This window comes from Monodon monoceros, unplaced genomic scaffold, assembly GCF_005190385.1.
Source record: "Monodon monoceros isolate NGI ecotype Baffin Bay Population unplaced genomic scaffold, NGI_Narwhal_1 Super_Scaffold_13, whole genome shotgun sequence".
Classification (NCBI taxonomy): domain Eukaryota; kingdom Metazoa; phylum Chordata; class Mammalia; order Artiodactyla; family Monodontidae; genus Monodon; species Monodon monoceros.
This window is the reverse complement of record NW_021703769.1, coordinates 53,320,800-53,326,840: the sequence shown is the minus strand read 5'-3', so window position 1 is coordinate 53,326,840 and position 6,041 is coordinate 53,320,800.

Genomic DNA, 6,041 nt, shown 5'->3' with positions numbered 1-6,041 from the left:
AACATGAAAATAATGCCTCCTGAGAAACAAAAAGATGTTCTCTTCTCTCTGACCCAGCAACTGGCAGTGCTGTGGATGATAACTGCTCTGTCACCTTGGATCATCCCCACTAATCAACCGACAATAGACATGCAATGGGAGCAAGAACTAAACCTTTGCTATATTAAGCTGTTTGGATTTGGGGCTTGTTTGTTATGGCAGCAGTACCTAACCTAAACTGACCGACACAGGCATCTAACATATTCTTAGATAAACATGTAGATTCTTAAGAGTCTTTTGAAAGCTGTGATATATCTTATAAACATAAAAATACAATTTCAAATGTGAATGCACATATATTGCAATTAATGACACAATGCAGTTGTAAATGAGTAAAATGGCATTCTTTCTTAATTAAGTCAACACTTTCTAAATTCATGACTGGAGTGGAGGCAATTACTTCCCAAGCATTAAAAGACCACCTTGAGCTTGGATCGTTGGGTGGAGCCCCAAAGATAAGTTCTATCAGGTAAAAACAATTTCTTTCTCTCAAGGGAACATACTCGCCATTATCGTTATCAATAAAATCCCTCACATCTCATATCTTAGGTTCTGGATTACTGAGAAGGAAATGATACAATCCCTAGTCCAGAGGCTGGAAAGCAGGAAACACAAATTATTGCCACTTTTATTAACCTCACTATTAATAATAATAGTCACCTTCTACTCCCAATTAGCCACTGTTCTGAGTGCTTTATCTATAGTAATGAAAACATTTGTTTTGTGATGAATGAATGAATGAATGAATGATGTGGGGTTACAAAAGGGGTTTAAAGGAAACACAGCATTTATACCAGTGGAGACAAAAGGGTGAAGACATTCTAGTCAGAGGGAATAATGTGAATAGAACAAAGGAGATGGGGATTACATGCCCCATAAAGAGAATGTGAATAAGCATCTCTGGCAGGAAATGGAATTTATACTTAATCTTCTAGATAAAGAGGATCCATGGGAAATCTTCAGACCAGGGGACTGGCATGACAAAGCATTGTTCAAATACAATTGTCCTAGCAGCAGTACAGGATGAAAATTAGAACAGAGTGAGACTGGAGGCAGGGAGACAAGTTAGGAAACAATTGCAAAAGCTCAGCCTTAATGGGATGTGAGCCTTGCCAAAGATTTAGGTGTAAAGAGTGGGTGTTACTAAGTTTTGGCCAATGATATATGAGTAGAATATGATGTGGGGCCTCTGGGAAGTCTTCTTAAAAAGAGGAGGTGAATCCTTCTTTGCCCCTTCATTCATCATACTGCCTGGAACATAGAATTGATGGCTGGATTTCCAGAGTCTATTTTACACCATGAGGACCAGAGGCACACACAAAGGAATTTGAAGCAAAGAGCTGGGGTCCCAGTGCCAATGCATTCATGAAGCTATCATACCAACCAAGGACTGCCTACTTCTGGATCTCTTTTGCATCAGAGAAAAACAGATGTTTACCTTATTTAAGTTACTGTTATTTGGAGGCTCTATTGGAAGTAACTGAATCTAGTCCTACAGGACAGGGCAGGTTAGAGAACAAGCCCCACAAATATAGTTTGAGGTACAAGTTAAGAATTTGTGTCCCTCACCTGAGTTTAAGATTCTGGCTCTGCTACTTAGTAACTTTAGAAGCTTAAGCAAGTACCTCAGTTTCAACAAGTGTTAAATGTACAATGATAATAGTTAGTACCTACCTAATGGAGTCTTGGGATGATTAAATGCAGTGACTGGGGTAAAATGCTCAGCATGCTCTTTGGTGCCACTTTTATTAAGCAATGCAAAGTGGAATGTGATGTCCCCAAAGAGAAGATGACACACAGTTCTTGGGGAAAAGGTATGAGTGAGAATGGAGTGACCACTTTTGCTAGAAGGTTGGAGGGAATTACAAAAGCTTCTTGGAAAATTCATTTCTCAAGCTTCCTTCCCCACTTCCAGGACCACCCTTGTGCTGTGAAACTGAAAAGCATAGAGAAAGTGGCTTTGTCGGCCCTCCTGCCTCCTGGCCACCTCAGGATGGGGCCTTTGACCACAATTCCAGTTTCACATCCTATTTAATGGGCTTATGGGCAACACTTGATCAACGGTCTATCAACACCATTGATCTTCATGTTCCAGGAAATGCTGTGCTGTTGGGAAGAAGAGGCTCTTGGCTTCATTTCTGCATAAAAGGGTCTGATTAAATCAAAGGGATGTTTGGCTTTTCAACATGTTGGGGTTGATAAACACTGACAGGGTGAGGGAGGAGGCGGGGCTGGAGCTCTGTGAAGTTGAAAACTCTTTCAGGGAAACCAGGCCGCTTCTAAACTCCCCAAACATTTCAGGAGGAGCTACAAGGTTCTGAGATATGATTGCTCTAGGAAAGGCATAGGGCAAGAAAAATGTGGGTGGAAACGCACATAGTTTCATTGCAAATGTAGTTCTAGCTCCACATGGGGGATATATTTGAAAATGACATCGTCACAGCTCTGTATTTGTTGTTTTGATGTGACAGTTTGGGGTAAAAAAAGAGAATGTCATATGGGAGAAGCATGGGGCTGGTATTAACATGAAATCTGATAGATTTAAGTCATGTTCTTCCACTGGGTATCGCTATGCCTACTGAAAAGTGAGCTGCAGTAAGAATTAAGTGAAATAGTATAGATAAAAGGGCTTAGCGAACCCGGGGTCCTTCCCATCTAAAACACATGTTGGGACTTCCCTGGCAGCCCAGTGGTTAAGATTCCGCACTGTCAATGCAGGGGGGCAGGTTCAATCCCTGGTCAGGGAACTAAGATCCCACATGCTGTGCAGCACAGCCAAAAGATAAAAATAAAATACACACCAAATAAAATAAAATAAAACACATGTTGATGACCTGATGGAGCTAGAGAAGGACAAGGAGAGAAACCCACTGACAATTCCTTTAAGACCTGCAGGTGTCTTTCTGTTTTTGAGTGAACTTGGCCATTCCTTACAGATTCTTAAAGCTTGATCCAGACTCAATTGTGTTTCTGCATTAGGTTTACCATGTGATTTTCCCCCCATCATAAGTTATAATATACAAACTCTTTTTTGAATTTTTTCCTGTTTTCTTATCCTCTACACCATAAATGAAGAATATTCCTCTTGGAAAACATCCCTGTAATTGTATCTGAACAAGGATGGCTGCTAGCTGAATGGAATGAGGTGTCGTTATGGACTGAACGTTTGTGTCACCCCCAAAATTCATGTGTTGAAGCCCTAACCCCCTATGCGATGGTGTTTGGAGATGGGACCCTTGGGAGGTAATTAGGGTTAGATGAGGTCATGAAAGTGGGTCAGCAGTGTAAGCTCCAGTCTGAAAGCTGCAGGCTAGAGACCCAAGAAGAGCCCATTTTTCATTCAAGTCCAAAGGTGGGAAAAGACTGATGTCCCAGTTCAATCACTCAAGCAGGAGGAGTTCCCTCTTACTCAGCCTGTTTGTTCTATCTGGGCCTTTAACTGATTAGATGGGGCCCACCCACATTAGGGAGGTCAATCTGCTTCACTTGGTCTACTGATTTAAATGTTAATCTCATTTTAAAACACCCTTCCTGACACACTGAGAATAAGGTTTGACCAAATGTCTGGGTATCCCAAGGCCCAGTCAAGCTGATACATAGAATTAACCATTACAGTAACCATGGAGTAACTTATAAATTTATTTCAACAGTGTTTACCACATGACTAGGTGTTCAGTAAACCTTAGCTATTGCTATTTTTCTTCTTCTTCTTATTGTTCTCAAAAGTCTATTTCTCACTGCTTCCAGGGTAGAAATGCCTGAGAGAATACAGTTAGCTCTCTGGCACCAAAGAAAGACTGTTGCTGTTTCACTGTGACTTGGTTCCTTCTTCAGGAATCCGCTGGCCAAATGCGGCCATTTGTTTAGAAGCAGTGAGATCCTCCCTAAATTGCCAACTTAGTCAGTCCACCCTCAGTCCTGGGAATGCTCTCTTCCTCCACAACTTTCTGGAAATCTTGGCTGAGAAGTGATGAGGCTGCAGGTGGTGAACGAGGGAAGCATTTTAAATGCAGCCTCTGCAGTTTGGCCGAGTTCCGGCTTGTGGAGATTAAATAATAGCTCGTGCACACACAATCAGGGGCTTGCCGAGAGTTAAGGGGTGTTACTGACTGCTCTGCTAACTCCCGGGTCCTCATCACCTTTCTCAGAGCTGAAAAACTCTGCTTAGAACCAAACAATGCCGAACAAAACAATGCCCTTTCTGGCCTGGCCCCTTGGAAGGTCATAAGCCACTTTAATTAAGAACAGCTTTAATAATGGAGGACTCAAGATGCCACACAAGGGCACTGCGAGCAACTATGAAATTAGGATGAAAAATCTCCCTGTTGTTACCTTCCCCGAGATCATTTTCTGCTGGGTTACATGTTTCTCTCCCAGCAGCGTCCGGCAGTGGCGCTGAACACGGAACCCAGGCACCACCTGCTCATGCCAGCTCACTCCCTGCCCCTGCCTGGCCTGTGTGAGACCAGAGGGGCCCACCCCATCTCTCCCGATGTGGGTTCAGCCCAAAGGAGGGGGACCTGTCCCAAGCCCAGGAAACCCCTTCCCTCCACTAGACCATGGCCAGTCAGGTATGGTAAAGTATTTATCAAACTGAGGTACTAAATTAAAACAGAAATATACACTAGAGCAAAGTTTCTCAAGCTCGGCACTGCTGACCTTTGGGCTGGGTGATTCTTTGTTGTGGGCGGCTGTCCTGTGTATTGTAGGATTTGGGGCAGCTTTTACTGGTCTTCTCCCACTCGATGCCAGTAGCAAAGACACCCCAGCTGTGACAAGGCACAATGTCGCCAGACATTTCCAGTTGTCCCCCCGGGGGTATGGTTGTGGTAAATAGAAATACAGTTTGCCCACTTCAATTTGAATTTCAAATAAACAACAAACCATTTTCAATATAAGTATGCCTATACAATCTCTAAGACACACTTACACTAAAAAAATCGTCATCTAAAAGCCAACTTCACATGGAGCTTCCTTAAAAAACTAAAAATAGAACTACCATATGACCCAACAATCCCACTCCTGGGCATATACCCTGAGAAAACCATAATTCAAAAAGAGTCATGTACCAAAATGTTCATTGCAGCCCTATTTACAATAGCCAGAAGATGGAAACAACCTAAGTGTCCATCAACAGACGAATGGATAAAGATGTGGTCATATATACAGTGGAATATTACTCAGCCATAAAAAGGAATGAAATTGGGTCATTTGCAGAGACGTGGATGGACCCAGAGACTGTCATACAGAGTGAGGTAAGTCAGAAAGAGAAAAACAAATATCGTATATTAATGCATATATGTGGAATCTAGAAATATGGTATAGATGATCTTATTTGCAAAGCATAAATAGAGGCAAAGACGTGGAGAACAAACACCGGATACCAAGAGAGAAAGGGTGGGGGTGGGATGAATTGGGAGATTGGGATTGGCATATATACACTATTGACACCATGTATAAACAGATAACTAATGAGAACCTATTGTATAGCTCAGGGAACTCTACTCAATGCTCTGTGGTGACCTAAATGGGAAGGAAATCCAAAATGAGGGGATATACGTATACGTATAGCTGATCCACTTTGCTGAACAGCAGAAACTAACACAACATTGTAAAGCACCTATAAAAATTAATTTAAAAAATAAAATAAAAGCCAACTTCAAGTGGGCATCTTGTGTTTTGTCTGTTGACCCTACCTGAGGGGCAAAATCAACACCCCCTTTGGGTAAGAAACACGGCCCAGGGTACTTGGTCTCACCGCATATTACAATCACATGATAAGCTTTTAAAATACATCTATCCCCTGACCAATTAAACCAGAATCCACACCGCTGGGGCCAGGTCATGCGTACTTTCATTTTCTTCCATCAGGCCAGGAGGTTCAAATATGTAGCCAGGTTGAGAACTGCTGCCACTATTTTTCCAAAAATTCCCCCATGATAATATGAATATCTGGAGTGCTTGTCAAAATAAACCAAAACCAACAAACAAAAGATTCCTAG